Source organism: Leucopleurus acutus (assembly GCF_964270905.1).
Source record: "Leucopleurus acutus genome assembly, chromosome: 8".
Classification (NCBI taxonomy): domain Eukaryota; kingdom Metazoa; phylum Chordata; class Mammalia; order Artiodactyla; family Delphinidae; genus Leucopleurus; species Leucopleurus acutus.
Window position 1 is genome coordinate 73,987,059 of NC_139151.1, and position 12,257 is coordinate 73,999,315.

General features: G+C 37.3%; 1 protein-coding gene across 3 annotated transcripts in view; it reads left to right on the plus strand.

Annotated features, from left to right (window-relative positions):
- NELL1 (neural EGFL like 1) overlaps nucleotides 1-12,257 on the plus strand; it is a gene marked incomplete at both ends in the record, with an annotated part of 883,126 nt that overhangs the window by 9,132 nt on the left and 861,737 nt on the right. The gene's annotated exons all lie outside the window — the stretch shown is intronic.

The window sequence follows — 12,257 nt, forward strand, 5'->3', positions numbered from 1 at the left end:
TTGGCTTGGCAGTGACATATTTCCCCGGGGGATTTTGGTGGGAATCTAAAGTGGAATGAATTTGTAAAGTCCTTGAAAGCCATGGGCAGCCACATTATTTTTACAGGATATTTCTTCTACTGTTATTCCTATCTTTACCTATACTTACGTCCATTCCTGTTCCTGTATCTTTATCTCTCATTTAATGGGTGGACCATGCACAAGGAGGATGTTTCATGGCTGCATTTTCTTAGGGGTACAGCTTACTTGGTTCTGCCCACTATAAACTTGACTATAATTCATTAAATTGTTCAGCAAGCCTTCATAAAGGCAGTGCAGTGCGCTTCTTAAAAGCCTGGGCTCTGGAGCCTGACTGCCTGGGATTAAATTCCAACCCTACCACTTATTGACTTTGCGACTTTGGGCGATTCCTTAGGCTGACTCTGCCTGTGTCTTCATCTGAAATAATAGTACCTAATGGGGCAGGTGCAAGGATTAGAGGAGCTAATCCATTAAAGTGGTTCAAACAGTGCCTGATAACATAGTAAATCCCTGGTAAGTATTAGCTGTTATTATGGAACTCCTATTGTGTACCAGGCAACATGCTAATAGTAGGATTATTAGTAAGAGTAAATAAATGTGGTGAGAGAAACAGTCGTTACACAAGTAATTATTGACTTCCAGTGGCTATACTTACCATGAACGGGGTGTATAGGTTGCCAAATAAGAGTATACAGGGAGATCTGATTTATTGGGAGTGGGGAGATAGTGGTGGTCAGGAAAAATGACCCTGAAAAAGTGATATGTCAGCAGAAAAGTGAAAAATGAATAGAAAGCTTGTGTAGGAAGAGGTGGCGGCTCAGAGCATTCTGGGCAGAGAAAATAGTATGTAGGAAGGTCTTAAGGCAGAAACAAATGGAAAGACATTTAGCATGGCTGCAAGGTGGTGAGTGGCTGGAGAGGTAGGCAGGGGCTAGGTCACACTGGGCCCAGAAGGCAGAATTGATATTTAGCTTATATCCACGGGCTTGGGTGTACTGACGCTTTATGGCCAGTGTCTATTTTGATAGGTGGGAGGCCATGTACTTGTTAACTATTGCAAATATTACTCTTGCCCATAGGCCATGTTAGTTTTTTACTTTACTCTCAGATCAGTGGGGGCCTTTGATGAGTTGAAGGAGGGGAGTGATCTGATCAGATATGGCAGCCTAGATATTCCTCTATGAAAATGCCTGGCAGGCTTCTTTTAACCCAGCCTTTTGTGAAGATAACAAAAGGATTATTTTAGAATGACTGAACCAACATTATGGGATGAGATATATATATATATATTCCCTCTGCAGAGAATTTAAACCTTCTTAGTAATATACAGCACATCTACAGATACTACTATATAATAATATATAACAAGACTACAGATATGTTAATTTCCACTTACTCTTACTAAGGAATTGGTGAAGTAAGTAAACTGGGCATGGTTGAGAGAATACAAACAGGATTAGTTTTCTCTTTGCATTGTGCAAGGTCTCTTCAGTTACTGTTGAGAGGCCATTCCATTCTTTTTTTCTTTAACGTTTTTATTGGAGTATAATTGCTTTACAATGGTGTGTTAGTTTCTGCTTTATAAAGAAGTGAATCAGTTATACATGTATACCCATATCTCTTCCCTCTTGCGTCTCCCTCCCTCCCACCCTCCCTATCCCACCCTTTTAGCTGGTCACAAAGCACCGAGCCGATCTCTCTGTGCTATGCGACTGCTTCCCACTAGCTATCTATTTTACATTTGGTAGTGTATGTATGTCCATATATACACTACCACTCTCTCACTTTGTCCCAGCTTACTCTTCCCCCTCCCCGTGTCCTCAAGTCCATTTTCTAGTAGGTCTGCGTCTTTATTCCCGTCTTGCCCCTAGGTTCTTCATGACCATGGTTTTTTTTTTTTTTTTTAGATTCCATATATACGTTAGTATAAGGTATTTGTTTTTCTCTTTCTGACTTAACTTCACTCTGTATGACAGACTCTAGGTCCATCCACCTCACTACAAATAAGTCAATTTCATTCATTTTTATGGCTGAATAATATGCCATTGTATATATGTGCCACATCTTCTTTATCCATTCATCTGTCGGCGGACACTTAAGTTGCTTCCATGTCCTGGCTATTGTCAATAGAGCTGCAATGAACATTGTGGTACATGACTCTTTTTGAATTATGGTTTTCTCAGGGTATATATCCAGTAGTGGGATTGCTGGGTCATATGGTAGTTCTATTTTTAGTTTTTTAAGGAACCTCCATACTGTTCTCCATAGTGGCTGTATCAATTTACATTCCCACCAACAGTGTATGAGGGTTCCCTTTTCTCCACACCCTCTCCAGCATTTATTGTTTGTAGATTTTTTGATGATGGCCATTCTGACTGGTGTGGGATATCTCATTGTAGTTTTGATTTTCATTTCTCTAATGATTAATGATGTTGAGCATCCTTTCATGTGTTTGTTGGCAAGCTGTTTATTATGTTGAGGTAAGTGGAGAGATATACCATGTTCTTGGATTGGAAGAATCAACATTGTGAAAATGACTATACTACCCAAAGCAATCTACAGATTCAATGCAATCTCTATCAAACTACCACTGGCATTTTTCACAGAACTAGAACAAAATATTTCACATTTTGTATGGAAACACAAAAGGCCCCGAATAGCCAAAGCAATCTTGAGAAAGAAAAACGGAGCTGGAGGAATCAGGCTCCCGGACTTCAGACTATACTACAAAGCTACAGTAATCAAGATAGTATGGTACTGGCATAAAAATGGAAATATAGATCAATGGAGCAGGATAGAAAAACCAGAGATAAACCCACGCACATATGGTCACCTTATCTTTGATAAAGGAGGCAAGAATATACAATGGAGAAAAGACAGCCTCTTCAATAAGTGGTGCTGGGAAAACTGGACAGCTACATGTAAAAGAATGACATTAGAACACTCCCTAACACCATACACAAAAATAAACTCAAAATGGATTAAAGACCTAAATGTAAGACCAGACACTATAAAACTCTTGGAGGAAAACATAGGCAGAACACCCTATGACAGAAATCACAGCAAGATCCTTTTTGACCCACCTCCTAGAGAAATGGAAATAAAAACAAAAATAAACAAATGGGACCTAACGAAACTTAAAAGCTTTTGCGTAGCAAAGGAAACCATAAACAAGATGAAAAGACAACCCTCAGAATGGGAGAAAATATTTGCAAATGAAGCAACTGACAAAGAATTAATTTCCAAAATTTACAAGCAGCTCATGCAGCTCAATATCAAAGAAACAAACAACCCAATCCAAAAATAGGCAGAAGACCTAAATAGACATTTCGCCATCCCATTCTTGATTTGAGAAGTGCTGCTGACACTTTGTCAACAGAGTTGCTATGGAAGCCTGGCTCATCTGTAAGCTTCATGAAAGCAGAAGTCTTCCTGTCTAAATACCCCTACGTCTCTAGGGCCAAGTATTGTGCATGGCACACAGTAGGTGACAAGTAAACATTTTGAATTGAATTAAAATTTCCTCTGTCCAATGTGCTCTATGAAAGGCTTGTTGCCTACTTTATATGCTGGTCATTCACTCAATTTATTTATTCCCTGGGCTAGATCTCTGCTTTCTAATTTGTGTGTTCTCTGCTTTAGCAGCTGCTTTTGGGATGTCTACCATCCCAAATCTCTCCAACAATAGGGAGAGATTTTCAGCTTCTTTGCTGGGAAGAGTAACTTTATTATGGGACTTTGAGGAGGTTTTTCCCTTTCAAGGTCTCTTGTGATTACCTTACCTGGATAATCTCTCCATCTCTGAATCTGTAATTTAATCACATCTGCAAAGTCCATTTGCCATGTAAGGTAACATATTTCATAGGTTTTGGCAATTGGGACATTGACATTTTTGGGGAGCCATTATTCTGCCTACCACAAAGTCTGCCCACTGGCCCCCAAAGATTCTTGTCTGCCCCACATGCAAAATACATTCACCCCATTCCAATATCTCCAAAGGTCTTAACCAATTATAACATCAGCTCAGGGTCTGAAATCTCATCCACTCATCCGTTGAAAAATTCCAAATCTCACTCTCTAAATAATCTAAATCAGGTATGAGTGGGACTCTGAGTATTTGCCATTTTGGAGCAAAATTACTCTTTATCTGTGGATCTGTGAAACTAGAAAACAAGTAATCTGCTTACAAAATATAATAGTGGGACAGGTATAGGATGCCAGTTATAGAAGTTCCTGTTCAAAAGGGAAAATTGGAAAGAAGAAAGGGGTCACCAGGCTCAAGAAAATGTGAAATCCAGCAGGGCAAACTCCATTGGGTTTCAGGGCCTGAGGATCATTCTCTATGGTCCTTGACTCTGCCTTCTGGGCTTGTGACTCTTTCCTCTGAATCCTTCTTTTTCATGAACAGTAGCATAGGTTTGTAGTTGAATAGTTTTATCAACCTGTTTCTTGTTTATAGAATTTTGGGAGTCGATCAGCCTTCTTTCATTTCATGTTCTTTCTGTCCCCTTCAGTCCAAGTTGGCAGTGTTTCTGCTGGTATAACATTCTCAAGAACGCAGAGGGTCTCCTGTCCATTAGACAAAAGGCTCATTTACAGATCTTTCCGAGATAATCTAATCTCTATTTCTGACTTCTGCTGGGATGGCTGAGGGGATCCATGAATTACAACCATGATCTCTTCAAAGAACCCTCTGTGTGACTGAATATTCTGACCCTTTGGTCCTTCAGAGTCACTAGCAAAAGGTGGTTCAACCACACCCTTGGCTTTTTTCCAGAGCAGACTTTTCCTGACAGTGAATCTCCTAATTTTATTGTCTTTTCCAATCTGGATAGGCTGGGAATTCTGCATATAATCAGTCCTGGTTCCTTTTTGCTCAACAGCTCTTCCCTCAATCTGTCTTTTTCTTCTTACCTTTTACTATAAGCAGCAAAGAGAAACCAGGCTGAAACTTCAACACTTTGCTTGGAAATCAGAAGTCAAAAATGGGCTTTAAAAAGGGCTAAAATCAAGGTGTTGGCAGAGCTGTGTTCTTTCTAGAGCCTCTATAGGATAATCCATTTATTGTTTTTCCAGCTTCTAGAGGCTGCTACATTCCTTGGCTTGTGGGTGCATCACTTCAACCTCTGCTTCTGAGGTGTCATTTCCTTCTCTATGTTTCTGGCATGTTTTCTTCTCTAGTACTGACTCTTCTGCTCCCTTTTTCCCTATATTGGGTCCACCTGGATAATCCAGGATAATTTCTTCATATTAAGATCCATAACTCAGTCACATCTGCAGTGTCTCTTTTGCTGTGTAAAGTAATATATTTATAGATTTTTGGGATAAAGATGCAGACATCTTTTGGGGGTAGGGAATATCACTTTGTCTGCCATAGGATGGCTACCCACTGTTGGGCAGAAATATGAGCAATATGATATTTCCAGTTTACTCTAGATAAGTACTCCTTTCCAGTGCAGCACCGCGCAATAGAAATATAAGTAAGTGAGCCATATCTGTAATTTTAATTTTTGTAGTAGCTGTATTAAACATGTAAAAAGAAACAAGTGAAATTAATTTTAACTATACGTTTTATTTAACCCAATATATGAAAAATATTATCATTTCAACATATGGTCAATACAAAAAAATTATTAATGAGATATTTTACATTTTTTTCAAAGTCTTCAAAATCTAGTCTATAATTTATAGTTACAGTTATAGTTAGAGTATACAGTAGATTTGCCAAGTTATTCCGTACATAGTTTTAAGTATCATTAAAAAATTTAACAGCTTTGTTAAGGTGTAATTGCTTATAATAAACTGTGTATATTCAGACTGTATCGATTGTTAATTCTGATATGTGAATGTACTGGTGAAACCATCATCACAATTAAGATAATGAGCATACCTATCTCCCCGAAAGTTTCCTCTTTTTTAAATAATCCCTCCTTCCTATATTTCCCAACCCCCATCTGCAGGCAACTACTAATCTGCTTTCTGTCACTATACAATAGTTTGCATTTTCTAGAAATTTTATATAAATAGAATTATACAGTGTCTAGTATTTTTTTTTTTTTGGATCTGAATTCTTTCACCTATCATAGTTATTTTGAGATTAATCATATAATAACTTGTAAAGTGCTTTTCTTGTAGCCAGTATATAGATGGGTCTTACTTTTTTTTTTTTTTGTTTACTTTTTTTTAAAAATCAGTACGATAATTTCTGTTCATCAAGGTATTTAGATCATTTATATTAATGTGATTATGACACTGTCATATTTAAATCTATGCTTTTGTTGTTTGTTTTCTATCTGTCTATTCTTTGTTTCCTTTTTTCCCTCTTTCTGGCTTCTTTTAGATTAATTGAACTTTTTAACTGATTTTTTAAAAACTCTTTTGTTGGCTTACTCATTGTTTCATTATTTTAGTGGTTGTCTTAGGGTTTATAGTATACATCTTTAAATGACAACAGTGTACCTTGAGGTGATACAACTTTATGTATGTAATAAGTATATTTCAAGAGTATACATCTCTCCCCCTGACATTGTACTATTGTTGTCATACATTTTACTTTTAATTCTGTTATAAACTCCATATTACATTGTTGTTATTTTTATTAATTAGTCAATTATCTTTTGAACATATTTAGATAATAAAAAAATCAATCACATGTTTACTCTTGTAGTTACTGTTTCCTGTGTTCTTCAGTCTCTTGCGTGGATTCATATTCCCATCTGGTATTATTTTTATCCTGCCTGAGGGACTTCCTTCAACATTTCTTTTAGTGTAGGTCTGCTGGTGATGAATTCTTTCAGATTTTGTATGTCTGAAAAAGTCTTCATTATTTAAAACAATTTTTGCTGAGAGTAGAATCTTGGGTTGACAGTTTTATTTCTTTCAGTACTTTAAAGATGTTGATCCACTGTCCTCTCACTTGCATTGTTTCCAGTGAGAAATCAGTTGTCATCCTATTTTTGTTCCTCTGTAGGTAATGTAACTTTTCCCCCTGCTTTTAAGACTTTCTCTTATTGCCAACTTTAAGTGATTTGATTATGATGTACCTTGGTCTGATTTTCTTAATGTTTCTTGTGTGTGGGAGTTATTGAAATTCATCGTAGTTAGAAAAAAATTGGCCATTATATCTTCAAATATATTTTGTTTCTCTTTCTCTCCTTTAGGGACTCCAATTATGTGTGTATAAAGCTGATTAAAGTTGTTCCATAGCTCACTGATACTCTGTTCATTTCAAAAATTCTTCTCTTTTCTCTCTATGTATCATTTTTGATAGTTTCTATTACTTTGACTTCAAGAACTGTTTTTCTATGTTGTCTGCTATTAGTATCATTCTGTTTTTTTTTTATGTCATGTATTGTAATTTCATCTCTGTACGTTCAGTTTGACTCTTTAAAAAATCTTCCATGCCTTTATCTAACTTTTTGAATAGATGGAGTACAACTGTAATAACTGTTTTAATATCCCTGACAACTAATTCTAATATTTGTATTAGCACTAGGATGATTCTGATTGACTAACTTTTCTCTTCATTACTGCTTCCTTGTATACTTGGTAATTTTTGATTGAATGCCAGACATTGTGAATTTTGCCTTGTTTGGTTCTGGATATTTTTGTATTCTTATAAATATTCCTGAGTTTTGTTTTAGGACACCGTTAAATTACTGAAAAACAATTTGATCCTTTTGGATCCTGTTTTTTTTTTAAATTGAGGTATAGTTGATGTACAATATTATATCAGTTTCAGGTGTACAACATAGTGCTTCACAATTTTTGAAGGTTATGGATCCTACTTTTAAGATTTGTTCGATGGCTCAGAGCAGTGCTAGTGCTAGTATATAGAATAGAATTAATTATTTCCCATCACTGAGGCAAGACCTTCTGTGTACTCTACCCAGTGCCCCATGAATCATGGGGTTTTCCAGTTTGAGTGGTGAGAATAGGTACTCTTCTTGGTCCTGTGTGTATGCCAGGCACTGTTGCCTTTTGGGTGGTTCTTCTATGTCAGCTGAGAGAGTTCCATATTTTTCTCTCTGCCGTTATCTCTCACGTGTGCTGTCCTGTGAAATCTAGGTGCCTTGGTCTCCCCACACTCTCAGCTTCTTCACCTCAATTTGAGTGAAGACTGCTGGGCTTTGCTTGCATTTCTCTTCCCTATGGCACAGCCTGGAAACTCTCAGAGGGGTAAACTTGGGTAAGTGTAGGGCTCATCTCTTTTGTTTTCCATCTCTTGAGGGTCACTGTTCTTCATTGACTGATGTCTAGTGTCTTGAAAACTGCCATTTCATTGAATATTCATTTAAATTCAAACTAATTCAAATTAAATAAAATTAAAAATTAATTTCCTCCACCACACTAGTCCCATTTCAAGTGCTCAATTGCCATATGTGGCTTGGGGTTACCATATCGGACAGTGCAGGTCTAGAGAGGCTCAGAGATTTTAGCGTTTCACCACAGTTCAGTTAATATGAGCAAGGTAAGAAATCCTGTCTTTCAAGTTTAATACATGATAGTAAGTAGCAAACTACTTAATCCCTCTACCTCACAGTACCTCCATTTACTCACTGATAAAATGGGGTAGTAATTGTACTTACTATATATGGTTGTAGTGAGGATGAAATAAATTTATACACATAATAAATTAATACACATTAATACACACAATACACTGTATTTGGTACATGGCAAACTTGTTAAATGTGAGTCCATGCATTTTTAAGTAATAGGGTATAACTTTGGTCTTCTTCTCCTATGTGTATCATCTGTCTTGTGTGTTGTTAATGTCAGATTTTTTTAAAAATTTACTTATTTTATTTATTTATTTTTGGCTGCGTTGGGTCTTCACTGCTGCATGCGGGCTTTCTCTAGTTGCAGCGAGTGGGGGCTACTCTTTGTTGCGGTGCGTGGCCTTCTCATTGCAGTGGCTTCTTTTGTTGCAGAGCATGGGCTCTAGGCACATGGGCTTCAGTAGTTGTGGCACGTGGGCTCAGTAGTTCTGGCGCATGGGCTTAGTTGCTCTGCGGCATGTGGGAACTTCCTGGACCAGGGCTCGAACCCGTGTCCCATATTGGCAGGTAGATTGTTAAACACTGCACCACCAGGAAGTCCCTTAATGTCAGATTTTAACCTGCAGACGTAACTTGGGATAGTGGGAAAAGCAGAAGATTGGGGAGGGGGCAGAAGATTAGGGGTTAGCACTTTCTATGTATTAATTTATTTTACCTTACTACAACCATATAAGGTAATTATTATCATGCTTCCATTTTATCAGTAAGTAAATGGAAGTACCTTGAGGCAGTACTTAGGGGGACCAGTGGATATATCTCTTAATGTCTTCCAGCCTCAGTTTCCTCATCTGGAAATGGGATTGATTGTAAGAATTTTGTGACAATGTGTGAGAAACTACTTTGAAATGTAAGTATAACTGCTGCTGCCTGGGTGGGAGCTAAGCCAGAGCCAGAGCCACAGAGACACGGAAACATGGAAGCCTGAGGTGACATGTATCACCCTGGCTGTCCTGCTACTGTGGCTTGTTCTGTTCCCCTCTGCCACTCACTCATTTTCCCATGAGCTGGAAGTGGATCACCCCACTGGCTGAGACAGGTTGTCTTGTGGAAATGAAAAAAAAAACTATTATATATAGTATGGATAAACAATCAGGTCCTACTGTATAGCACAGGGAACTATATTCAATATCCTGTAATAAACCATAATGGAAAAGAATATGAAAAATAATATATATAGATGTATAACTGAATCACTTTGCTGTACACCAGAAAATAAGACGACATTGTAAATCAACCATACTTCAATAAAATAAATGAAAAATAAAGAAAAAAGAGAAAAATATAAAGTATAAAAAACAAATTCATTCTCTTTCCTTCCTTTATTTTTATTTCTTCTCCTATTTCACCATCCTAAGGCCAGCTCTGAGTTGATGTGTATTGAGGGAGTGAAAACCTTCATTTCAATGCTGGCCTCTTAATATTGATAAATTTAAGTAGAAAGCCCAGTTAACTGGAAGCACTCCTATTATACCAGCTCCAAAGCCTGATAGGATTTATTTTCTGGCTACTCAGCTTTTTAAGGTTATCTTTGTCACTGCTGTCCTTGTAGGGTGTAAAGGCTTGAATGAGGAAGATTTTTATTGTCTTCTTACCTGAAACAAATCATATTTTAATAGGGATTGGTGATGGGGGCGGGGAGAATAAATGGCTATGTGTAAGACTGTCATAGATCTTCTCTAAGCTGAAAAACATCCTAAATATTGAATACCAGAATCAGAGTTTCAAAAATCATCCTGGAATATTTTGCTTTGCTTTGAGTGGGACTCACAGAAGCTCTGATGGTTTGGGACTGTACTTCTCCCTGACTGGCCATGTCTTAGCGTTGAGTAGTTGGGAGGATTTGTCTGTCTATTGGTGTTTCATTTATAAAACTGAATTAGAATATACGTGAGTGCAAATTCTTTAATGTGTTACTTTCTTTTTCCTGTCAGGAAAGTGCTACCTTTTAGGAGTTCTACATTAGGAGAATTTCTAAAGAAAAAGTAGTATCTTTCCAGTAGCTTGTTTTATGTGACAAGATAGAACAAAGGCTAATGTGGGATACTTTGAGGAGAAGATTGAGGCTTTTAGCACCTATTTGCATGATAGGCTTTGAGCTAGATGTTGGGGAAGACACAGATGAATAAGGCAAAGATCCTGGCTGCAACGAGGGTACAGTCTAGAAGGCAAACACAGCATGTTGTCAGACATTGTAACGTAGAGGACAAGAGAATGGGCTTGCAGCGGGGTATGGGTAAGGTATGTTGAAGAGAGAAATTTCTTCTCACTGGCTAACCTGGGGAAGGCTCCCTGGGGAAGGTGGCACCTGAACCAGAACTTGAAAGATGGATAGGAAGTAAATCCGTTTCTGTTTCATAGGAGCACTGCCTAGGTATAATCATTTTTACAAGATGGTGCTTGAAGTTTGAGCCATAGCTCTTAATACTTAGAAAATCTGAGTAAGATGGAGTTACCCAAAGGGTTTGTTTAATGCTGATCTTCCAGATTTCCCGCCACCCACTATTGCCCAAGTCTAAATTGTTCTTTCTGTTGATTGGATGTGCCTAGTCGCTAATTACCTCTGGGAGCATTTCAGAGTCAACCTCACTTTGAGTGGAGTGATTTAGTATAACTTTGCATTTAATCAATTAGTGGAGTGATTCAATTCACATGCCAGCGTCTCCCAAATATAGGTATTTTTTTGCTCTTAGCAAAAAACAAAAAGCAAAAAACAAACAAACCCTCAAGCAAGCTGCGGGAGTGGAGTGGGTTTACAAGGTCCTCTCTGGCGCAAATTAACACCTGCACTGGCGTATTCTGGAAAATCATTCAATGGCTATGTGAGTAAATGGATGTCATAGATCAAATAAACTCTGTCTTTGTTTCCCAAAACTGCCCACTTCTAACATCTGCACTAAAATCTATTTTCTCAGTCATGCTCCTTTTCCTATCAAACTGTACATTAAGGAAAGCAGAGATGGAGAGAGATAGCAGAGAATGGAAAAAGATAATAATTCTTTTAGAAACTATTAGGTATAAGAGCCAATTCCATACTAACAAATTGACCTTGGGCAAATTACCTCTTGGGATTTGTTTCTTCTCTGGACATTAAGTAATAATGGTAGTGTCTATGATACAAGATATTTTTAAGGGTTAATTTAGATAATATAAATTTATTGTAAGCCATAAAAAGAAATTGAAAATGTTAGTCAATATTATTATTAAGAGTATTTATTCAGAAAATATACTTTTAAAAATTAAATAAATATTTAGCGGGTACCTACTATGTTTTAGGCACTCTTTCAAGCACCAGGAACATAGCAGTGAGCAGATCAGAAGAAGTCTGGCTCTTAAGGGTAAACAGACAACAAGCAAATAAATAGGTATAAAGGAAGTTCAGATAACTTTAAACAATTAATATATTTACAGTCAGGAAAATATTTCTGTTCATTTTCTCTCAAGGAGTATATATTTGCAGTTACCTACTTACTTAATTCCTAATAAGGATGGATAACTGTTGTCTGACCTCCATTTCTTTTTTAAAAGAAGGGTTACCTCAACTCCTAAAATTTATCTGCTTTTTAATCCTTCCACCAACATTCCTGTATATGGACTGTTTTCATGTCCATTATACAGATGAGGAAACCGAGACCCAGAGAGTTCCAGTAACTGACATTAGTTGTAGTGACAGACAGG